The sequence below is a fragment of the Schistocerca piceifrons genome, chromosome 5 (assembly GCF_021461385.2).
Source record: "Schistocerca piceifrons isolate TAMUIC-IGC-003096 chromosome 5, iqSchPice1.1, whole genome shotgun sequence".
Taxonomy (NCBI): domain Eukaryota; kingdom Metazoa; phylum Arthropoda; class Insecta; order Orthoptera; family Acrididae; genus Schistocerca; species Schistocerca piceifrons.
The window spans coordinates 601,123,810-601,149,807 of record NC_060142.1 but is presented as its reverse complement, the minus strand read 5'-3'; the positions used below and the strand labels follow the sequence as shown (position 1 = coordinate 601,149,807).

Here is a 25,998-nt window from a genome sequence, read left to right as displayed (position 1 = left end):
AAGGGGAACCAGCCCGCATTCACCAAGGCAGACGGGAAACCGCCTAAAAGCCATCCACAGACTGGCCTGCTCATCGGACCTCGACACGAGTCCTCCGGGCGGATTCGTGCCGGGGACCAGGCGCTCCTTCCCACTCCGGAAAGCCGTGCGTTAGACCGCTCGGCTAATCGGGAGACGACCCATACGTGTTCATTTGTCCACCCAACGTCGTGGTAGATTGTGACTACAGTGGGCACTTCATAACAGAAAACCGTGGATCAATAGAAATGTATCGCGCGGTCGGAAGGATCGCATTACACCAGGTCGATGATCGAATGAAACATGCTCGGCTCTATGGAGGCAGGCTGCTGGGGGAAGTATTATGCTACGGAGAATATTCCCACTAGCTTCCATGGGACATGTGCTAATACTTGAAAACACACTGAAGGGTGAGGACTGCGTGAACATTATTTACAGGACACTTACATCCCTTCATGCTAGGCTAGATGTGTTTCCCGACAGAAATACCCCCCCCCCCCCCTCCAGGCCAACCCTCCATTTAACAAGGTCAAACCTGTAGTACAGGAGGAACATGTTCCTGGGTGCATTACGTATCCTCACGACCGTAGGCGGGAACATGTAATGCAGCCAGGAATGGTGTATCATGATCGTGTCGATGGTCCAGGTTTCACAGTGTGAGGATATACCCCATCCCGGAATGCGTCTTTTCATGAGCGCATTCAGTCTGACTTCGGTTTTATTGATGGCGAAGCGCGACTGCATCAAAATGCGCGGGTGAAGGAATTGTTGGGACGAAAGGATATTCGGCGAATGGACTGTTCTGCCTGTTTCCCCGTCTTACATGCCATCGAGCACACATGGAATGCGTAAGGGGAGCCGTATTGTAGCACTGCCATATGCACTAACGAACATCCAGCAGCTGATCATCAGCGCTGTTTGAGGAATGGAACGCCGTACCACGAGAACATTTCGCCGACCTAGTTGCCCGGGTGGGAGCAGGTTGCATAGCACGCATTCCCACCCGTGGTTATCACACACTCTGACGAACCGTGTCCCCTGTTTTATAATGTGCAGGGGAACATTATACATCAAGGTGACTTCAGTGTAATTACTGTCTTTGAATAAATTTGACATTTCTTTTCTCTCATTATGTGTTTCCATCACTTACCTTCCGTACAATACTGTAACAGTTCTTTCTATGTATGGTCCTAGTTTCATCGAGTTGCGTTACTTGGCGGTGACACATCATGCGAAAGTTACCTTCGTCCTTAAGTTTTGCACATCAGTGTACTATCATGCTCGAAACTATTCAAACAGTCTGAATCACATTCCGCCTGATTTGTGTGCGACGCACATAGCGTAACTTTCCAACTTGGGGTGGTCAGTCAGTCAGTAGAGCACATGCCCGCGAAAAGCAAAGGCCCCGAGTTCGAGTCTCGATCCGGCACACAGTTTTAATCTGCCGTGAAGTTCCACATAAGCGCACTCTCCACTGCAGAGTCAAATTTTCATTTTGAAAACGTTCTTCATCTTTCAAATGTGCAACATTCAATAATTCACCGCAAGAATTATTCTTGAACGTCAAATAAAAAGTGACAACTGATAAATGCGTGATAATACGCCAAAAAAATCTCCACAACTTATGCACAAACCTACTATTCCTAGGTAAAATTTTCCCCGTAGATTAATACTTCAGTACCCTTCACATCGTACACTCCATGAGAAAACGTCACAACGCCCTTACTCAGGCAATTAAATGACATGAAATGTGGTTTAAGAAAATAAAGAGAAGACATTGATCTATATCTCGCCTTTGCGTTTACACTGCGCCAAATTCACCGTTGGGCTATAATAACACTACAGCAACTCGAGAGAAAAGCAACCATTCCTTTAGTAATTTCCGGATCCTACCTTGTTTCCAGTTCGTGCAGATAGCCAATATGTGATTTTATTTCATTGATTACAAAATCAAGTCAGAAGTATGTATTGGCTAGCCATGACAAATGGTGAATGACGATGTGCATGAACAAGGCTATAATGCACCTTCATGGAGTCAAAATCTCATTCAGCCTACAGCACCTTCGTAAGACAAAAAATCGAGCTAACCATATGTGTGACTTGGTGGAATGTTGGAATGATTGTAGGTTCGTCCGTTTAAGGTCTCAGTCGATTCACAGTTCACACGGCCATTTTTAACAAACACTAACAGACCGTCAACAGCTCTGGTAGCCTAAACTGAACAACATAAGACTGCACGGCGGTTCCAGATCCACAATAAACGTGACGCCCTTTTCCAGTGACTGGGAGAGAGTCGGTGTAGGAGATCCAAGACAGAGTCCCGGCAAGTACAAAAACTGTTACCAATAAGCTTTCTTAGGCCATTTATTTTATTAACTAGCTGACCCGGCGAACTCTGTTCCGCCTTAAAGCCAATAAATAATCAGATTTTGGATGTTAAGTTCAATTTTTTATTAGGACAAATAAAAATTAAGTACTTTAATGATTCTTTATGTTTTTTGGTGCATAGCTTCCACTCTTCAATTCAGTACCTTGTGATACACGACATTTTTTGTTTTATTATCAGGCGCAAGAACAAACAACGCATATGGTCTTCCGACCCGTGAACATGCCACATATAATTGACCATTTGAAAAATATGGATATTCCAGATTTAAACCACAAACTTTCAAGGATTGGCCTTGTGATTTGTTAATGGTCATGCCGAATGCAAGACGGATCGGAAATTGAAGTCTTTTAAACTCAAACGGCACATCGGTTGGGACCATCGGGATCCTCTGAATGAGAACTTCCTCACCCTCGAATTTTCCTTTGAGTATCGTCGCGTAAATAACATTGGTCATCAATTTACTTACCTCAAAACGTTTACCGTTGCACAGTTTTGGTTGGTTTACGTTTCGAAGCATGATTACTACGGAGCCAACTTTTAGGCGTAAATTGTGCGGTGGTATGTCAGGCACATCCTAAGAGTTTAAAAATTCAATTGGATAGTTGGTGGCTTCATCTTCATTTGTTACACAGTCAATAGATTTGAATGAATGCATTTTACCAATGATCTCATTCTGAATTATGTAGTTTAGGTCATCTACATCTTTATTCTTAGCCGCTAAAATTGTTCGCTCACTCAACCATTCATTACTTTTGTAGTTAGTAATGATGTTTGGGAATACTTTGTTGATAAGTTCGTCTTTCGATGAGACAAAGTTACAGAAATTATGAGGAAATGAAATCAATCCGCTCGATTCTTCGACAGGTACTCGACCATTACCGATAGTCAGCAATTGCTCAAAGAAATCTTCAGCAGATGTATCATTAAGCAATCCAACTCTCATGTTTGTTGTCAGTTAAAGTTTCTTCACAAAGCGCCATAGATTCGATGATTTGAGGCAAGCATTTATTTCATCTGCAGCCATTGATCTTGGAACTACTGGCAGTGTTTGGCGGAATTCGCCAGACAGTAAAATCATTGCTCCTCCAAAACATCTCGAGTCATTGCGTAGATCTTTCAATGTTCGGTCAAGTGCCTCTAATGCACGTTTATGAGCCGTTGTGCATTCGTCCCAGATCTTGGATGCTGATAAAACTTCGGCCACTGCTGAGTTTTTTGTAATATTATATGTTGGTTATTCAATAGCTTGAAGATTTAACGGTAATTTTAATGCTGACTGCGCCGTACGGCATCTTTCTAGCAATGTGTCTGATATTCCGGAAGAACCAACTGCAACCGCAATGTTGGATCTCGCACGAACAGTGGCTAAAACTACTGACATGAGGAATGTCTTGCCAGTTCCACCAGGGGCATCCAGGAAATATAAACCACTATTTCCATCATCAATTGCCTTCATTAATGTATCATAAACTTCCTTTTGTTGGGGGTTCAACAGGGGTACATTCGTTTGAACTACTAAATCTAATTTGCGTTTTGTTATTCCACGCCAGATGCGTTTCTGTTATACTACGTTTTATAGCGGTCGAACGGGATAAAAAGTATCCTATGCCCGTCTCCTGGTTCTAAGCTATCTCTCCACCAATTTTCAGGCAAATCGGTCCAGCCGTTCTTCAGTTATAAATAGTGTAACTAACACGACTTTCTTTTATATATATAGATTAAGTATTCATTACACATTTCTGAACGCACGCGTAATATTTTTCAATCTTTTTTTTAAAAAAATACACATAATAGTTTATTCATCCATTTTAAATAGTTTATGAACGCATGCATAAATGTCAATCATTACTTACAGATTTTGACAAAAAAATTTGACAGCTCCGAAACTAAAGAACTTTTAGGGAAAATAACGCATTTTTCAAGTATTCGTCAATTTTTCATTATTTTTAAGATGTATTCTGCTATTCGGGGCGGAGACAAATCCAACAAATCAAAAACCATGAAAATTGATCCAGCAGATCTCGAGTTATAAGTGTTGTAACAAACCCGACTTTGTTTTATATATATAGATGAATCAGTCGACCTGTAAAGTTACAGTATGCTTATTTCTTATCGTATTTGAACTTGCGGTGATCAAAATATTGGTTTTGGACTGGGATTCGAACTGAGATCGCCAGTTTTGCGGGAGTTGACCCCTTCAAGACGATACAGGTCCGTTGTTCCATTGTCTCACCAAGATTCGGAGCTTCTCAACGGCTCCAAGGAAGGGATGTGTCTGAGATTCAGTTGTGGTTCAGCATAAAAATTTTCATCACGTCATTTCACGCTGTTACATGCCCAAAACTACAGGCGAAAAATAATTACGATTTTTAAGATTTCTCCGTATGCTATCAACAATAACGATTGGTTCCGGTTTCAAATTTCAGCCAGACACATATCTTTTTTTTGTATTATTCCAGGTAGCTACTGGTAGCTACTGCTGAAGAGGAATTCAATAGCTAATGTGCAGTCAGCAACAATGATAATTTCAAACATATGCAGTCTCGCTGCAGGTGAAATAAACCAATATTTAATGCCTATTCTTCGCTAGAAAACAACAGCGATAGGTGTCGGATTTGAATCCCGGTAAGGTTAAGCTTTTTCGTATCGTCGTTTGTTTCAATCATCTCACTACTGGTGAAAATTTTTGATATACGGCTTTCCACTTAGCTTAATTAACAATCGGTTAGTTACTGGTTTCAAATCCCCAGCCAGCACAGTCTACACGTCATGTGGTTTCAAGTTTAAACATGCATGCACTTTATTGTCTGTGACTGAAAGTATATTTGAGATTTTTCTTGGTTAGTCAACTGCGACAATCGTTGCTTGGTAGGTGATGGCACCTCGTCGAGCAGAAAAAAATTCATCCTTTAATTTCAAGTCGATACTTACTTTTTGAAATCTCTTAAAAATTTGAATTTCCAGGTGTTAAAGACTGTGTCATCTAAAACAGCGTGTTTCTTGATGTTTGCATCATCGTACTATTAATTTGCATCTAGACTGATTGCCATACAGAGCAATATTCTCTAGTGCTTTCTTCTAGTAGGTAACCATTTTGTATAGCGGCAAGAAACAATCAATGCCTCCACTGCACGATAACAATGGAGATACTATCTAAGACAGTGGTGCCAAAGCAGATTTACTGAACACAGGCTTCCGAAATGCCTTCACAAAAGAAGACGAAGTAAATATTCCAGAATTCGAATCGAGAACAGCTGTCACCATGAGTAACGTAGAAGTAAATATCCTCGGAGTAGTGAAGCAACTTAAATCACTTAATAAAAGCAAGTCTTCTGGTCTAGACTGTATACCAATTAGGTTCCTTTCGGAGTATGCTGATGCATTAGCTCCATACTTAACAATCATATACAACCGTTTGCTCGACGAAAGATCCGTACCCAAAGACTGGAAAGTTGCACAGGTCACAATAATATTCAAGAAAGGTAGTAGGAGTAATCCACTAAATTACAGGCCCATATCATTAACGTCGATATGCAGCAGGAATTTAGAACATATATTGTATTCGAATATTATGAATAACCTCGAAGAAAACGGTCTATTGACACACAGTCAACATCGGTTTAGAAAACATCTTTCCTGTGAAAAAAAACTAGCTCTTTATTCACATGAAGTGTTGAGTGCTATTGACAAGGGATTTCAGATCGATTCCATATTTCTGGATTTCCAGAAGGCTTCCGACGCTGTACCACACAAGCGGCTCGTAGTGAAATATCGTGCTTATGGAATATCGTCTCAGTTATGTGACTTGATTTGTGATATCTTGTCAGAGAGGTCACAGTTCGTAGTAATTGACGGAAACTCATCGAGTAAAACAGAAGTGATTTCTGGCGTTCCCCAAGGTAGTGTTATAGGCCCTTTGCAGTTCCTTATCTATATAAACGATTTTGGAGACAATCTGAGCAGTCGTCTTCGGTTGTTTGCAAATGACGCTGTCGTTTATCGACTAATAAAGTCATCAGAGAATCAAAACAATCTGCAAAACGATTTAGAAAAGATATCTGAATGGTGCGAAAATTGGCAGTTGACCCTAAATAACGAAAAGTGTGAGGTCATCCACATGAGTGCTAAAAGAAACTCGTTATACCTCGGTTACACGATAAATCAGTCTAATCTAAAAGCCGTAAATTCAACTAAGTACCTAGGTATTACAATTACGAACAACTTAAATTGGAAGGAACACATAGAAAGTGTTGTGGGAAAGGTTAACCAAAGACTGCGTTTTATTGGCAGGACACTTAGAAAATGTAACAGATCTACTAAGGAGACTGCCTACACTACGTTTGTCCGTCCTCTTTTAGAATACCGCTGCGCGGTGTGGGATCCTTACCACATAGGACTGACGGAGTACATCGAAAAAGTTCAAAGAAAGGCACCACGTTTTGTGTTATCGCGAAATATAGGAGAGAGCGTCACAGAATGATACAGGATTTGGGCTGGACATCATTAAAAGAAAGGCGTTTTTCGTTGCGACGGAATCTTATCACGAAATTCCAATCACCGACTTTCTCCTCGGAATGCGAAAATATTTTGCTGACACCGACTTAAATATGGAGGAACGATCACCACGAAAAAATAAGGGAAATCAGAGCTCATACGGAAAGACATAGGTGTTCATTCTTTCCGCGCTATACGAGATTGGAATTGTGAAGGTGAATCGATAAACCCTCTGCCAGGCATTTAAATGTGATTTGCAGAGTATCCACGTAGATGTAGATATAGTAAAACATCCGTACCGAAACGAGTTTAGAGGATCTGCAAGAAAGTTAAGTTATGTGGGTTGCATTTAAAGTAGGCGGAACGCAATTCATGTCTTTTGCATACTTTTGAGCATGACACCCCATATTTCAGGCTACAGAAGCTGCCCTTCGGATAATAAAGGCGAAACGCGTATGGTGCGAAAAACTCGTTTTATTTGGTTATAACTGCAAGGAAATAAAGCGGTAATTATCGACGTAATATTAACTCTCGACTGTTATTTGAAGCATACTTCCATTGACCGTGGGAGAACAACTGAAAATTTTCATTACATCAGTTGCAGAGTTAAATGCAACGCTGGACGTTTGTCTTTTTTTCTATTTCTTGTAATAAGCGCAACGAGGCTCTTGACAATGCGACTCCTATCTTATCTTGGTCGCTCGCTTTCGGCTAAAACACGGGTGACCGTCATTGCAAAACGCCGCGCCTTCTGAGAAAGGCGGTACCACGTAGTCAGTATCACCCAAACAGTCCACGCAACTGAAAAAGAAATAATGCAACGAAATAAAGCTAATACAGGTAATCCGAAACATAAAATTACATACGTTTACCAGTCGTCGCTAAGGCGGAGAAGATACACATGTAACACCACAACACGTTATTAAATACAGTGTTTTCTTAAGAGGAGAGAATAGGCAGTATGATTAACAGCAGGTAGACTGCAGCTTGGGATGTGCCGGACAATGATCCATCCAGTGTGTGTGTCTGTGTATCTTTGTGTGTGTGTGTGTGTGTGTGTGTGTGTGTGTGTGTGTGAGAGAGAGAGAGAGAGAGTGAGAGAGAGAGGATGCACCCCGCAAAGTGCCATCGGACACATGTCGACACCTCTCTCTCTCTCTCTCTCTCTCTCTCTCTGTCTCAGTGTGTGTGTCTGTGTATCGTCGTGTGTGTGTGAGAGAGAGAGAGTGAGAGAGAGAGAGGATGCACCCCGCAAAGTGCCGCCGGACACCTGTCGACACCTCCCTCCCTCTCTCTCTCTCTCTCTCTCTCTCTCTCTCTCTGTGTGTGTGTGTGTGTGTGTGTGTGTGTGTGTGTGTGTGTGTCCCGGATTTAGACATGGAGCTGCTGCCGTCGCCGCCCTGTATTATATACCTATATATATAAAGCGACCCGTTTTATCGGCTGGGCCGGCCTTTTCAGAAGCGCCGATCGACCCTCCGCCGTTTGGCGCCATTCATCGGCGCCAACGCCGTTAATTTGTTTGGGTGGGTCCCGCCTCTGCGCCTGCCAGTCGCACGGAAAATAGGGGCGACCTCTGGCACAAGCGGCAGCAAAAGACCGCGCCCAGAATAATCTGCCGTCAATCTTCCGGCCGCGGGATCGCTACGGGCATCGAGCAGTCCTCTTTTGAACCGTTACTGCCACTGAAATAAATGACTGAATGGTTGGCCCCAGCTCTAGAGGCAGTCCGGAGACGTTAGGGGAGAACCAGTATTAGAAAATTTTGCAGCACAGTCGTAACGTTATTTTTATTTCTACATATGCAGCAAGCCATGGACATCGCATAATGTAACGTACCTGTGATTGCATACTCACTTTTTTGAGTTAATAGAGCTTTTCGTAGGTGACTGTCTACAGCTGTTAGATAATTTGAAAAAAAAGCATATGCGTTTGTATGTTTATTCTACACCGATTTCAAATACACTACTGGCCATTAAAATTGCTACACCACGAAGATGACTTGCTACAGACACGAAATTTAACCGACAGGAAGAAGATGATGTGATATGCAAATGATTAGCTTTTCAGAGCATGCACACAAGGTAGGCGCCGGTGGCGACACCTACAACGTGCTGACACGAGGAAAGTTTCCAACCGATTTCTCATACACAAACAGCAGTTGACCAGCGTTGCCTGGTGAAACGTTGTTGTGATGCCTCGTGTAAGGAGGAGAAATGCGTACCATCACGTTTCCGACTTTGATAAAGGTCGGATTGTAGCCTATCGCGATTACTGTTTATCGTGTCGCGACATTGCTGCTCGCGTTGGTCGAGATCCAATGACTGTTAGCAGAATATGGAATCGGTGGGTTCAGGAGGGTAGTACGGAACGCCGTGTTGGATCCCAACGGCCTCGTATCACTAGCAGTCGAGATGACAGGCATCTTATCCGCATGGCTGTAACGGATCGTGCAGCCACGTCTCGATCCCTGAGTCAACAGATGGGGACGTTTGCAAGACAACAACCATCTGCACGAACAGTTCGACGACGTTTACAGCAGCATGGACTATCAGCTCGGAGACTATGGCTGCGGTTACCCTTCACGCTGCATCACAGACAAGAGCGCGTGCGATGGTGTACTCAACGACGAACCTGGGTGCACCAATGGCAAAACGTAATTTTTTCGGACGAGTCCAGGTTCTGTTTACAGCATAATGATGTCGTGTTTGGCGACATCGCAGTGAACGCACAATGGAGGCGTGTATTCGTCAACGCCATACTGGCGTATCACCCGGCGAGACGTTATGTGGTGCCATTGGTTACACGTCTCGGTCACCTCTTGTTCGCATTGACGGCACTTTGAACAGTGGACGACCGCATGTTGCAGGTCCTGTACTGGCCTTTCTGGGTACAGAAAATGTTCGGCTGCTGCCCTGGCCAGCTCATTCTCCAGATCTCTCACCAATTGAAAACGTCTGGTCAATGGTGGCCGAGCAACTGGCTCGCCACAATACGCCAGTCACTACTCTTGATGAACTATGATATCGTGTTGAAGCTGCATGGGCAGCTGTACCTGTACACGCCATCCAAGCTCTGTTTGACGCAATGTCCAGGCGTATCAAGGCCGTTATTACGGCCAGAGGTGGTTGTTCTGGGTACTAATTTCTCAGGATCTATGCACCCAAATTTCGTGTAAATGAAATCACATGTCAGTTCTAGTATAATATATTTGACCAATAAATACTCTTGATGAACTATGGTATCGTGTTCAAGCTGCATGGGCAGCTGTACCTGTACACGCCATCCAAGCTCTGTTTGACGCAATGTCCAGGCGTATCAAGGCCGTTATTACGGCCAGAGGTGGTTGTTCTGGGTACTAATTTCTCAGGATCTATCCACCCAAATTTCGTGTAAATGAAATCACATGTCAGTTCTAGTATAATATATTTGACCAATAAATACCCGTTTATCATCTGCATTTCTTCTGGTGTAGCGTATCAAGGCCGTTATTACGGCCAGAGGTGGTTGTTCTGGGTACAAATTTCTCAGGATCTATGCACCCAAATTTCGTGTAAATGAAATCACATGTCAGTTCTAGTATAATATATTTGACCAATAAATACCCGTTTATCGTCTGCATTTCTTCTGGTGTAGCAATTTTAATGGCCTGTAGTGTATTACAGTCAACTTCACAGGAGAAAGACAGTGTACGTCAGTGGATCAACCATACGTTTTCTACATTTGGTTGGCTTATATATGACGAAAATGAATGGTTAAGCCATTGCTGTGCACTGGCAGATGGCCCAAATATGCTTTTATCAAATTTCGTGAGTTACTTTTTATATGAAACATTGATGAGGTTCACTTCCCGCTTTTAAATGTATTGATCTACAGATCTGTCAATACTCTGCGGTTACTAATTTATTAGCTTCATCGTATTTGGAGACTACTCTAGGGCACATACATTTTAGGGACTTAACCAGCATCAATACACCGCAAAACGAAATAAATCTATGACTTTTTCGAAACTCCGTAGTTGTTTACCGTTTGACGCGTAAGTTTGAAATTTGTATCAAGGGTGCCTATAACCTTCCCCTGTAATGTACAAAAGCGTGGCGGCCTTTAACGTCACCCTAAGGCTCGGCGACGCTTAAATTGCAAGGTGTCGATACATGCGGAAAAAAGCTTCGTCTCAAGAATTGATGTGAGGTGTAAGGTGGGTCAGTGACGCCAGAGTGGCAGCAAATTTCACTGCAATTCTCCTAATGCTGTCGTGGGCGTATCAAACTATGGGAAGGCCGTCACACCAACTCGTACCCACATTTCACCCCTCTTGAGGCCTCTGCATGGGGGTGACAACCGCTACAACCAGCGCTGAAATCATTTTTCTTTTATTTGTGGCCGAGGGAAACATTTCGGACTTACCGCCACTCATAATCGACACGAGAAGCCCTCAGGAGGTGCGTAAAGGCATCAAGGAAAAGATCCCTTCGCTTGGGGCACTAATTCCCACGCATTTCGCATTCGAAAACGACAGTTCGCAGTGCAATGAGCAGTGGGACGATGTTCTTGACAGCGTTAGACGCTGTTGTCCTCCCCCTCCCTTCCCTGGTCGGTTCGATCCTACTCTGAGGACATCGTGGGGCTGCGACCACATTGAACGCGATCCGACCGCTTTGAAATATAGTGGGACCGCAGGTTTTGCTCTGGAGGACGTGATGGACACCCCTAGAGACCGTTCAAAACCATTCGACCTGATGCGAAGTAGAAAAGGCCGTGTTTGTTTTTTCAGCGCTACTGTTTCGCGCCCTCCTGAGGGACAGAGGGCTGCAGCATTGACGTGTTCTGCCCACATACCTCGGTTGAGCACCTTGAAAATGTACCTCTCACAGACTTCGAGACCTATCCAGCTGAGTGGTGCCTTGCGGCTGCTCTAGAGCCGGAGGACAGACGCCACCACCTAATAAGTGTCGAAACGGTTGCAGTCCCGCAATATCCTTAGCGTAGGGCTGAATCGTTCAGGGGTTCTGAGCAATGTCAAACATTGTCAATAACATCGTCCTGTTGCTATTGCTCTGCGAACTGTCGTTTTCGAACGCGAAATGCGTGGGAATCAGTCCCCCCCAAGGGAAGGGTTGGTTTCATTGACGAGCTTTATGCCACCTCCGAGTGGCGGCGTGTCTGAAATTTTTACGTCGGCCACCTACGCAGGGTATGCGGTTCTGATCCCCATCGCAGAGGCGTTAAAACAGGAGGTGAAATTTGGGTAAGAATGGGTGGGACGACCTTCCAATCGCGTGACACTTTCACAATGGTGTTGGGCAGAATTGTGATGAAATTTGCTGGCAATGTGATATCATAAGCACACCTACACATCACATGAAATCCAGAGCAGAGGTCTTTCTTTTTGGCATGCGTCGACACATTGCTGCTTCAGGCATCACTAGACCGAGTGTCACGTCGCAACGTGCCACGCTTTTGCACCATCACAGAAGAGGGTTGGAGGCACCTTTGAGCGAAATTTCTAACTTATGCATCGCAGTGGCAGACAATTATCGGGCTTGGAAAAGCTGATACTTTTTGTTATAGCTTAGGTATCTAAACACAGATTCGCACTACCATCCAGCCCAGAAGCACACCGCTGTCAGCACTCTACGTGTGTGCTCCACATCAGTGACAGTAAGATTTTGCAATCAGAGCTTTGTTTCCTTGCGAAAGACCACTGAATCTCCGATTCTTTAAGGAACCTGTCTTTCAGGTACAAAACAGCTCCAAACTTCTGGATGAGGGGTAGTGTTAAATATTTGATATTAAGGATGTAAACAAGAAAAAATTTGGAACTACGTTTAACGGTGGTTAAAAGCCACTAAGCGCTCTTATTCAGTTCTGGATACACAGTCTCGGTAATTTGCGCGCCGTGAGTTAGGCTTCCTCAAGACACACACACAGTTCCTCGATGTACGAGGTGCGTTTGAAAAGTCCGTGCAAAAATAAAAACTACTTACGTGTTTGGGGTAGCCCCTTTTTATTTTTCGGCATAGTCTCCATTTAGACTTACACACTTCGTCCAACGCTGTTCTAATTTGCTGAGCCCTTCCGAATAATAGGAATTGTCCAAGTCTGCAAAATAGCTATTAGTTGCTGCAATCACCTCCTCGTCTGAATAAAATCTTTGTCCCGCCAGCCATTTCTTAAAATTGGGGAACAAATGGTAGTCCGAGGGAGCCACGTCTGGACAATAGGGGGCATGTGAAACGAGTTGGAATCCTATTTCCATTAATTTTGCGACCACGACTGCTGAGGTGTGTGCTGGTGCATTGCCGTGATGGAAAAGGACTCTTTTGCGGTCCAGTCGCCGGCGTTTTTCTTGCAGCTTGGTTTTCAGATGGTCCAGTAACGATGAATAATATCCGCCTGTAATAGTTTTACCCTTTTCCAGATAGTCGATGATGATTATCCCTTGCGAATCTCAAAAGACAGTCGCCATAAACTTTCCGGGCAGAAGAATGGTCTTCGCCTTTTTTGGGGCAGTTTCTGCCTTGGTAACCCATTGGTTAGACTGTTCTTTGATCTCAGGGATATAGTAATGTATTCATATTTCATCCACAGTGACAAAACGACGCTTAAAGACCTGCGGATTCGTCCTGAACAGCTGCAAACCATCCTTGCAGCACTTCACACGATTCCGTTTTTGATCAAGCGTGAGCTATCGCGAAACCCATCTTGCGGAGAGCTTTCTCATGTCCAAATATTCATGCAAAATATTATGTGCCCGTTTATTCAAGATACCGACAGCACTAGCAATCTCATGAACCTGAACTCTTCCGTCATCCATCACCATATCATGGATTTTATCAATGATTTCTGGAGTCGTAACGTCCACTGGGCGTCCAGAACGTTCAGCAGCCATGTGGCCACTCCGAAAATTTTGAAACCACTTGTAAACCGTTCTAATCGAAGGTGCAGAGTCATCGTAATGTTTATCAAGCTTCTCTTTAGTCTCCTGAGGCGTTTTGCCTTTCATAAAGTAATGTTTAATCACCACATGAAATTGTTTTTCGTCCAGTTTTTGACAATCACTCGACTTCCTTGATTCACACGAATGCCAAACACAAAGAAATGGAAACTTGGTGTGAGTTCTTTCCAAAGATGCTACGAACTAAACATGACCTCGATACTCGCCGGTGGTACCATCTCTCGGACTTTGCACGGACTTTTCAAATTCCCCTTGTAAAACTATCTTACGGTGTTAAACCTTTCATAAGATTATACTTCTTAACGACTAGATTCTGATATACTGAAATATTGAAAATCAAATTTGCCCCTGGAAGATGTTACATAGGCAACCTACAACTGAGATGTGCATCGTGAATCATTAACCGGGCCAGCCTTTTAATAATATTGGTCAACACATCATAGGACTTGTTCCGACCTACAACAAACGTAATTGACAACCTCCACACTGCGGAGTATAAGAAGTGACGCGTGGCTGTGGCAAAGTATGCCTCGGCAGTTCTGTGAGGACAGTGAAAGAACTCGTGAAAGGACACTAACGCCACACAACTTAAGATAAAAGGTAAAATCAGCGTAGCTTAGCCCAGAGAAGAATGTGACCAGGTTATAGATTTTACGAACATACGAATCCTAGCCTGATAAAGTGATATTTATAGAAAGAAAGTACGTGAAGCAGTGGCAATGTCGAAGAATGAGAACAGTTTCACTAGAGATGATGGCTACAGGCTTTCAGTCTTCATGGTTACCCGCTATCACGGGAGTAAACACACAGCAACGGCGAGCGAGGAAAATAAACAGCTATCAGGAAACAATAGAGGCAGCACAAAAACAATAATATTTTGGATTCACTCTGTCTTTCAGTACCTGCTTCCAATATTTACCCAACGACGACAAACTATCAATAGCAGTCTGAAGAGTTTTATCCGTCAACTCCTCTTCTCCGGAAAAGCGGGAGAGAAATATCCTTTTGTAACTGAACGCGACCCTGTGTATCGACAATGTTCAGAAATACTGGGACGCCACTGGAGTCCTGAAGAAGATCCTAGCAGAAGAATCGAAATGTGAACTACTGAAGAAGTATGAAGAGGAATGTGTCGCGACCTCCACACTCAGAGATTTACATACTCAAACAAAGTGCAAATTGGTCAGAAATTGGTATTCATACAGGTACTGACGGTAAATGCAAAATTGAAATTTTTTTTCAGCCGTCAGATAAATGTGTAACGCTGCAGTGGAATTTCATTGTGCAGCTGGCAGGGGTAGCAAGCAGGGGATATGTTGATACCAGGGCATAAAAACTTTGTAAATTTCATACTCAGCTGACCAGTAACTATGGCTCGCAGACTGACGCGTGAACCATAAACCCAACTGTCAGTTGAGAGAGAAAATGTAGATAGGCTCCGACAATGCGGTTGGAGTAATCGGCAAATCGTTCGGTATCTGAATAGGGGCTATGCCATTTTTCAACGATGTTTGCGGGAATGGGTGGCTACAAATAAAGCACCATTCTTATCCATAATCTATCAGAGATCATTGGAACAGCGAAAAGTTCCTCGGGACTGTAAGAAGGCCCAGACCATAGCAATCTATTAAAAGCGAGAAAATCGGATGCACATAATTACTGGCCAATTTCACTGACATCGATTTGTTGTAGAATCATGGAACATATTTTGTGTTCAGACATAATGATCTTTCTAGACCCTGACAAGCTCATCTGCAGAAACCAGCACGGTTTTAAGAAACAGCGGCCATGCGAGACACATGTGGCCCTCTTTGTGCATGATATACAACAGGCTCTAGGTACCGGCTCCCAGGTTGATGCCATATTTCTCGACTTTCGAAGGGCGTTCGACTCAGTTCCGCACTGTCGCTTGCTCCAAATAGTGCGAGCTTAGGGTCTATCCGATGACATATGCGCTTGGATAGAAAGTATTCTAACAGACAGAGAGCAGTATGTCGTCCTGAACGGAGGGTGACTCCAACAGAAACAAGCGTAACTTCAGATGTGCCCCAGGGCAGCGTAATAGGTCCACTGCTTTTTACGATTTACATAAACGTTCTGGTTGATGGTATTGACAGCGGCATTAGACTGTTTGCCGATGGTGCTGTAGTCTACGAGAAAGTAGTATCACACAATAGTTGTGAACGAATCAATGTGGATTTGCAGAAAATATATGCGTATTGTAATGACTGGCAGTAATCTTTCAGTATTAGTAAGTGTAACCTACTGCGTATAACAAGAGGAAAATCCCCATTAATGTACGAGTACAAAATAAATGCCCAGTCTTTGGAAACGGTAACATCCGTCAAGTATCTGGGTGTAACTTTTCGAAATGATCTGAAATGGAATGATCAGATTACACAAGTAACGCGTAAGGCGAACTGCAGATTGCGGTTTATTGGTGGAATCCTGAAGCGATGCAGTCCTTCAACAAAGGAAATTGCTTACAGTATGTTAGTTCATTCAGTATTAGAGTTTTACCAGTTGGGTCTGATTCAAGAGATTGAGAAGGTCCAAAGAAGAGCGGCAAGATTCGTGACTGGTACATTTAGCCATCGCGAGAGCGTTACAAATCTCATAGAAAGTTTGAAGTGGGACACACTCGCAGCTGGACGACGCCCTAAACGGAAGGGGCTGCTCACTAAATTCCGAAATACGATCTCCGCCGGGGATGTAGAGCATATATTATTACCACCAACTTTCAAATCGCGCAATGATCACCATTCAAAGATAAGGGAAATTAGAGCTCGTTCTGAGGCGTTCAGACAATCGTTTTTCCCTCGCGCGATCCGCGAGTGGAACGGAGTGGGGGGGAGGGGGGGGGGGGAATGTGACTTTGGCGCGAATTGTGCCCTCCAACACACACCGCTTGGTGGCTAGCGGAGTATATATGTAGATGTAGATGGCTGACACAGCGTCAAGAAAGAAAAACGACGGAACTTGAGGAGTGACCAACCGTCAGATAGCCACTCAGACCCCCTGATTAGTCATTATCATGGATCCGAAGTGCTTCACTGACCACAACGAACATTAATAGACGCTCATAGCGCCACTTGCCCCGACTACCATTGACCTCTGTACACCAACAAGCCCGTTTGCGGTGGTGTTGGGCACATTCGGTCTGGAACATTATTGACTGCAGTATTATTGTCTTTAGTAATGGTCTCCGCTTTAAATGAGTCCCACTGACCAGCGAATACTTGTCTGGAGACGTCCCAGACAGGGGTGGGATACCAACCTGACTGTGGCCCTCCATACTGACCGATAACCAGGAGTGACTGTGTGAGGTGGCATTTCGTTTTATAGCGGGACCACTTTGGTTGTCATCCCTGCACCTTACATCACCGCGGTACGCCTCGATATTCTACGCCCCGTTTTGTTGCCCTTCATGGCAAGCGACCCTTGGCTTACATTTCAGCAAGATAATGCCTTTCCGCACACGGAGAGAGTTTCTGCTGTTTGCATTCGTCCTTGCTAAACCGTACTTCGGCCAGCAAGGTCGCCGGATCCCTTACCAACTGAGAACGTTTGGAGCGTTATGGGAAGGGGCTCTCCAACCAGCTCAGGATTTTGTACAGAATTTGGCACGATATCCCCTAGGAGGACGTCCAACAACTCTATGAATTAATGAAAAGCCGAATAGCTGCTTGCAGAAGACCAGAAGTGGACCAAAGCGTTACTGACTTGCTCAATTTATGAAGCTTTTTCCCTGAAATTGTATCATTTCGAAACCTCCCCTTTGTTTGTAAAGAACGAGTGTGCTGGTAAACTTCTACGTTATTCAATTTTCAAACAGCTGAGCAAAACTGAACGTACTCAGACGGCTCTCTCTTTAATTATTCTGATCAGCACTCAACTGACACACAATATTTTTAGCGCAACGCAATCTGACTTTCAGTAATCCCTTCAAAAGAATGGCCCCGACTAACAATAACTTATACCATTCATAAATCACTTACTTCACAAAAATCTTCGTTACTCGAACTACTGCAACACACCGAGCGGCAATACAGTCAGCTAAATAAAATATTCTAACTACTGAAGGCACTAACTGCTGATAAGCATAGTTAGCAAATAAAAGATTTTGATAGAAAACAAACAATGTATTTACCTTAATGTCTTCAAAAGTCATAATATATAATCAGTTCATGACATCCAGTCTTACAAATTTCCTTTTTCTGACGGACACACGTCCAGGTCGTCTGCTCATAGTAGCCTCTCAAAACTCTGGCATCTCTCTCCCCACATCCACCACTGCTGGCGGCTCACCTCCAACTGCCCAACCAGTGTTGCCAACTCTAAAAAACCCGAGTCGCTAGATTCAATATCAAAAGTCGCTAGAAAGTCGCTAAAACTGATTTTACTAGGGGTGTACCGGAAATTTCGTGCTGTGAATGGTGCAATAAGCCAGTGGGAGGGGGGGGGGGGGGGGGTTATAAAATATTAATAAAAATTGTCTCATACGTAATTGCTATATTGTCGTATTTAAATGACGCATCGCTTGCAACAACATACATATAAAATACGCTAACGTTTAATTAAACATGTTATCGTAATTGATGCAACACATAAATTGTTGTTCCAATCACAGTAGTCAAATATACTAGAAATATACAACTATATTTGTAACAAAAGAGAGCAAGAACTCAAATTAGGTTACAAAATATATAGATACTGGTATGTGAGCTATTCATCGGCGTCACTCAGAAGATCGAATGACTCTTCTGTTTCACACTCTGAGAGAACTGTAGTTGATGTAGAGAGTTGAACGTCGCTCTAAAGATGATGTTGCAGTTCGACTGGTTTTGTCGCAAAAGAGTAACTTTTGTTCGTTCCAATAAGCTCCAATACGTCTGACGATATGTCAAAAGATGCTCAATCTGCATTTTGTTTCTTCAGCTGGTCTCTCAATATGATCAAAGCGTTAATTGTGTTTAACGATAATCTGTTAAGTTGTTTGGTTTTTATAATGTTCATAGAACTGAATATTCTTTCCACTTCTGCATTTGAATGCGGTAGGCATAGAACAGTCATTGCTAGCTGTGAAATCAAAGAAAAAGGATTCTCCCCTGTGGCATTTAACTGCAAAACCTCACTCCAAAATCGAACAATGTTAGTAGTGTTATTCCACTCAATGAAGTTGATATTATGCCATTCTTGCAGCATACCATCTATGAAATCTCCACTAAAACCCAATTCTTTGGCTACATCTGCTACAGCAATATTTTTATTCACTTTTAGTGTTTCTTCAACATTCAGCATTGACATTTTTTTCAGGATCGTAACGTTGCTTGGCAGTCTTTGTTGAATTTCTTTTATGAGTTTCAGACTAAACTGAATGCATCTCTTCTTCAAATAAACTTTATTTTCTTGAGACAGACTTGACTCTAAAAAATGGCTCTGAGCACTATGGGACTTAACTTCTGAGGTCATCAGTCCCCTAGAACTTAGAACTACTTGAACCTAACTAACCTAAGGACATCACACACATCCATGCCCGAGGCAGGATTCGAACCTGCGACCGTAACGGTTGCGCGGTCCCGGACTGTAGCGCCTAGAACCGCTCGGCCACCCCGGCCGGCAGACTTGACTCTGTTTCTGTTCAAACATAAAGGCAAGGTTCGGATTTGCGTACATACATTCGCTTGGAACTGTTTTTGTCAACAAATCAACAGTTGGAAAAATTATGTTTTGTCTGAGTGACTGCATGAGAAATACAAGTGTATCTAGTAATTTAGTGGGGTCATTGTCTTCTCCTTCAAAAGCTTTTATTGCTATTTGTACGTTTTTTAAAGCATGTTTGAGGTAAAACATGTAAAGATGATTTGAGTCGTCACAATACATCTTGTACAAAAGATCGACGGTGTAACAATTGTCTTGAACCATGGCAAGTGAAAAATCTAGCTTTAGTTCTTCCCACTGCTCCAGAATTCTTCGTATTGCTGGTTCAATTGAGAGCCAACGTGTTGGACAGACCTTCAAAATTTTTAGTGGCTGTTTTCCACAATTTACTGTCTCATAAACATTTTTATATTCCTCTTGTCTTTTGGGTGAAATGGAGAACCAATTGTAGGTTTCCCGCACAAGAAACTCTATGTTTCTAGGTATGGTATTCACTGAGGCGTGCGAAACTGCAAGCTGAAGAGAGTGACAAATGCAACGGATCAATACCAAATGCTTCAAACCATATTCTCTCTTGAGTTGTTCGAAAAGCCCATTGTTTATTCCAACCATTGCAGAAGCATTATCTGTGCCAATCCCTACCATATTAGCGATTGGAAGTTTGAGATCTTTCAAAGAATTCACAAGAACAGCAGCCAGATTTCTTGCATCTGCAGTTTCTACTACAGCAATTTTGAGAAATGCTGATCTAATGGTTTGGTTGTTTACACTACAGTACCGTATAACGATACCTAGCATTTTAGATATTGATACATCTGTGTATTCATCTATTAGTACACTGTATTTTTGATTACCTATATCTTCAACCAATGATTGTGTAAAATAGGGAGCCAAAATTCAGTTATAATATTAGTGCACTTTGTACGGTATAATTGCATGCTTTTAGCGCCCTCATCACCGGAAAACACCTTCTTGCACAGTATTTCTAAATCATCTACAGCTAAAATAGAACAATGTTCAGCAATAAATAAAGAAAGGGCGCCTTCCGCTCTGCTTGCTATTCTAACTGTAGTTTTCGGGACAATTTTCACAGGTAAGGTGGTTTGTGTTTTTTTTAATCAATTTTTTGATTATGCTTAATAGTTCTCGAATGCTTTCTAATATCACACAATTTAGCATAAAACTCTGTTGCACATACTTGACATCTTGCCTTGGATAAGTCTCCAACGGCTGGTTTCAGCCACCCATTGAATTCAGGTTCTGCTTCCCACGCATCCCGATATTTTTGAGCGTACTGCTTCTTCTTCTGCGGTAAATCCATTATGTAAGCCACCACAACATAAGTTTCACCAATTTATAATCACTGAAAATACATTAAAACTCAGGCGAACTAGAGGTCATGAAACAATCAACTCACTCGGTAACTCGATACCAGTCTTATTGTTCATTGTTAAAAACGTAATAATGTCTGAGATACCCCCACCGAATTGTTCTTGCGCTACCACTGTGCATGTGGTAATAATTTAACTGCGAGTTAACATTTCGAAAAATTAGAGGTTGCTGGACAGAAATGTATTTTATTATACTTAATATTACGTATGTTATTTGTCAATTGGAAAAATAAAGGGAGTTCAAAAGTTGGGGAATTATAGATCGATACGTTATCGACGATAACAGGCTAGTGGGTAATGAATAATGAATTGTTCTATAGTCAAGGTTTTCTTACTATGTACGCAGTTCCAACATTCAGGTTTACTAAATGCTGAACAATGCTACATGATCTGCTAAGAACTTAATTTAACTTAGTAAATCAAGAACAAATTTAGTGTAGTACCTATTCTATGGTTAAAATCTTAGTTTTGTTAATGAAAACACTGGCCCAAAATAGTTTTGATTTGTACTTCAAAAGTCGTCAGTACTCCAAAAGTCGCCAGATAAGTCGCTAAATAATTTTTGTCGCTAAAAAGTTTTTTTTGTCGCTAAGACGAAGGCAAAAGTCGCCATTTCTAGCGACAAAGTCGCTAAATTGGCAACACTGTGCCCAACGCTACGGGCTGTTCGCATCCAACTGCCCAACACTACACTAGCGAATATTCCAACAATGAGTCCAACCAGCCACAGACTGAACACAGCGCAGTCAGCGATTTTCATGCAGAGCACTACGTGGCGCGGCTGGTCCCGGCGGTGGTTCGAGTCCTCCCTTGGGCATGGGTGTGTGTGTTTGTCCTTAGGATAATTTAGATTAATTAGTGTGTAAGCTTAGGGACGGATGACCTTAGCAGTTAAGTCCCATTGGATTTCACACACATCTGAACATTTTTGAACTACGTGGCGTTACCAACATAAAAACCTTTAGTGTAGCTTTGGGCAGTTGGATGTGAACAGCGCGTAGCGTTGGGCAGTTGGAGGTGAGCGGTCAGCAGTGGTGCATGTGGGGAGAGAGATGTCAGAGTTTTGAGAGGTTACTATGAGCGGACGATCTGGACATGCGTCAGGAGAAGTTTCAAGTTCAAGTGTGTGTGAAGTCTTATGGGACTTAACTGCTAAGGTCATCACTCCCTAAGCTTACACACTACTTTAGCTAAATTATCCTAAGGACAAACACACACATCCATACCCGAGGGAGGACTCGAACGCCCGCCGGGAACCAGCCGCACAGTCCATGACTGCAGCGCCTGAGACCGCTCGGCTAATCCCGCGCGGCAAGGAGAAGTTTTAATTTTTTAGTCTGTGCATTTACATCACATCAACCGATTTCCGTCCCATTCGGATAATTCATCCGTGGTACGTCGTTTTTGTCTTACAGTGTATATGGGTCATGTCGGTGAGTTTTCAAAAATTAGATACTTCCTCATTGAAAATAGGGGCGCCTTTTTACTGGCAATATAAAGGAGGTGGAGAAAATTGCAGGAACGCCACAAATGCTACACAATACCATACCTAATATGGCGTATAAAAACCGTTGGCATTCAAAACAGTTTCCAGTCGTCTCCGAATGGATAAATACAGGTCCTGCATGGTTTTTAAGGAAATACCAGTCGTCCTGCAAAATTGTATGGATGAGCCAAAATGGTCACATAATTCTTGGTAGTAATGTGGCCTTGCAGCGTAACCATGGGTCTCGTGGAATACCACGATAGGGCTACCCAAATAATCACCGAAATCCCGCCATATTCAAGAAGTTGGCCAGAAGTTGAAAACAGTGAAACAATACTTACTCGACCAAATGAACGTCTCCAGTTGCTCCATAGTCCATCTTTTATGGCTTCGGCACGACGTTTTCCCGTTATGTGGATTCGCACCACTGATGAGTGGTTCCTGAATTCCAGCTTGAATCGAATTCCCTGCTTCTGGAGCTCGCTTCGTGTGTAATGCCGACAGTGTTCGCGACTGCGACATTCAGTTCTGCAAAGACATTTGCAGCTGTCATTCATTTTTCGTCATAATCCTCTTCAGTGACAGTTTGTGACGATCACTCAGTACACACTTTCGTCCACTTTGTAACGTAGCAAATGATGTTTCTCCGCTTGCTCTGAATGCAGTGTTAATCTTTGATACATTGTCTCTTGAAACACCAAATACTTTGGCTACCGTGGTTACTTTAGCACCCAGCATACGAGCACCAACAATTTGTCTGCGTACGAATTCACTTAGCCCTGACAAAATGCACTGACAACTACACTGATAACTGTTCTGACCACGGCTGACAGTTGCAACGTATTGCGGGCATTGCTTAGGTCTTGCTCTTTGTCAAATTCAACAGGGCAACCCACCAGATTGGCTAGCATGTACCTTTATTTTGAAGCATGCATTTCTCGCGGTGTTTCCATATATTTGTCTAACCCCTGTATGTGAATCGTTTTTGATTATGTTAATATAATACTTAAAAAGTTTGACGAAAATGAGAAGTGTAGGAGTATGGATCAAAAGTGCGATATTCATCAAACTGTGTGGAGATGTTCGTTGAATAACGAGCATTAAATGAAGAAACCTTCATTCCATTCCGAGCTGGTGTATATCGTTTGACACGTGATCCCCATGGACAAGAACAGGATTCGTGGTGGCATGGAAGCAAACGGCCTCCATAACGGACACATACTATATTGTGCCATTTCGTGAACAATGCTGGCTGGTGCTTGCTGTGAAATCGCCCCAGATACGCTCTGCCTGACTACTCAGAGAATCAGTCAGGCAGCCAAGGATCCATTTGTGGTGTAAAGTGTGGCGCCTTGCATTGTCCTACTGGAATATGCCATTTGATTCATTGGAGGTAGCAAGTACTACAGCAGGATTTACATTCTTGCCACTTTCCACTTGCATTATACTAACTTGCAACCGTATAATTTGTCTCTTTTTAAATCGTTCATTATCGTATAGACGCATTTCTTGGCTGCAATAAAATACATCATTTTCGTTGACGATCAACGTGTCTTTCTCATTTCGCTGATATACATGGTTGAAGCTTTTTTTTCCTTTTGTCGAGTCTAATAGAGAAAAATGTTCCTCGAAGTGTACAATGTAACCGTTTAGACAGATGTTTCAAATTATAGGGCGGAAAAGTGGCAAATTAAGTGAGGAAGGAAGGAATCCGTGAAAACACTTTGTCAGGAGACGTGACAATTTGTTTGATCGTCTGCCAAAGCGTTCATAAAGGTTAAATTGTCAAAGGAGGAAGCAGCAAATATAAAACATTTTAGACCCACACAAAGAGTAGAAATATAAAACAGACTATTGAGAGTGCTATACATGGTAAGTGTGCAACGTTGAAATGATTCTAACGAGGTATTACAGGTGTGAGGACGGGAAGGCCTCTCGTCGGGCGATAGCGTAGCGGCCGAACCTCCCCCAGCTGTACGCGCCGAAGGCAAATTTTGCTGGGCTCCTCCATAACGGAGGCATCGGTCAGTTACTCATACACCGGACAATATTTAAGAGTGAACATGACATGGGGTTTGTAACTTTCGAGATATATCGGCAAAGCTAAATATTACTCATGACTTTGTTTAGTATAGGCATTGCCTGCGTGTGCTTCTTTGGCGCGAGAAAAGTGAGCGTGACTAAAGATTAACGAAGAATTTGAATTGACCAATCAAATTGAACGGCACCTATACGGCGAACTTGGTAGGACGCCTGCGCATTGACTGTATAAGAGAGATTTACTGTGAAAACACGCTGTGGTCCAAGCAGTGCTGTGAAATACCTCAAGACATTAGCCGATATCATTACACGAGTGTATGAATGGCCATCTGTACGCTGCCTGGTAATCATATGTGCTACATCACTCTCATAACGGTTTGCCCATCAATGTTCTTTTCGTCACAGTATTGTATCTAACACACAAGAATGTGACGCTGAGATTATCATTGCTGTTATATACGTATCACTTGCTTTCTTCTGAATTTTGTTTCATGAGAAGATGTTTCAGCCTATGTTTTCAAAGGGTAACTACGGACAATTTAACTGTGATCTAAATTAAATAAATTCAGTAGGAATAAGCGCTTTGTTTATTTACATTAAGCATTCCTGCAACTGGCGCACCTAATGATTTTGTTACAGGTTGCAGAAGTCATTCTGAAGCGCATTTTTATAATTAATTAGTTAATTAATTTAATGACAACAAGTAAGATTCTCAGGATCGAAAACGTAACAGAGCTATTTCCACATAATCAGAAAAGATCCATTGGCGACTCCTCTCAAGAAAGCATTTTTATCTTTCAATAAGTTTTGGTCTTACATAACGTTTAACAGGAGTTTACCACAAATCAAGCTTCACGTAATTTCGTTTTAGCCTTATTGTAATGTTTTTCTCGTGTTTTGCAGTGGTCCATCACCACCATCATCACGACGGAGACGAGGACGTGGGCAACATGACGTCACAGAACAACAGCAGCGAGATGGAGCGACACGTCCACCTGTGAGGCCGGCGGTTCTCATCGTTGGACATCCAAAAGCAGCCAATGTACATGAATCGTTTGAAGTGCGCTGTGTCGCAGTTTGCCCAACATACTTTCGACAGTGACTGATCTATTGTTGGAAAGAGGTGACGAAAGATTTTATTCCACAAAAGATAAATGGACATTAAAGGAAGAGTCGCATGTGTACGACAATCCAGTCTACGATCTCAGGGATCGTGCTGGCAGAAGTTATGTAACGAGCTTCCGAGAATTCGTTAGTATTGCTAAATATATTTCATCTATTTATAAAAGTATTTTGTTAAAGGTGAATCAAGGTATGCAATTGTTTACCTACTCAAAAATGTGCATCTAATACAAAGCTGCACTGCTGGCTTAAGAGTACCAAATTTTCCTTTAAAATTGTGAGAGAATCTCCGTCCAGTGTCGATAGACAGTCAAAACTAGCAAGTCTGATGTCAGTGCCTCATATTAGTGTCAGGAAAAAATAAATAACCATTCTAAGCTATTTATATCGCAAGAGACACATCAAAAAACATACGACATTCTTTCTGTGTACACGTACT

At 42.7% G+C, this 25,998-nt stretch overlaps 1 long non-coding RNA gene across 1 annotated transcript in view; it reads left to right on the top strand.

Annotated features, from left to right (window-relative positions):
- The window catches only part of LOC124798559, a 410,560-nt gene extending 384,832 nt beyond the window's left edge, over positions 1-25,728 (top strand). Inside the window, exon 2 of the long non-coding RNA XR_007016956.1 lies at positions 25,341-25,728. This is a non-coding gene — a long non-coding RNA (uncharacterized LOC124798559). The remainder of the gene's footprint in view (positions 1-25,340) is intronic.
- Positions 25,729-25,998: the final 270 nt, after the last annotated feature.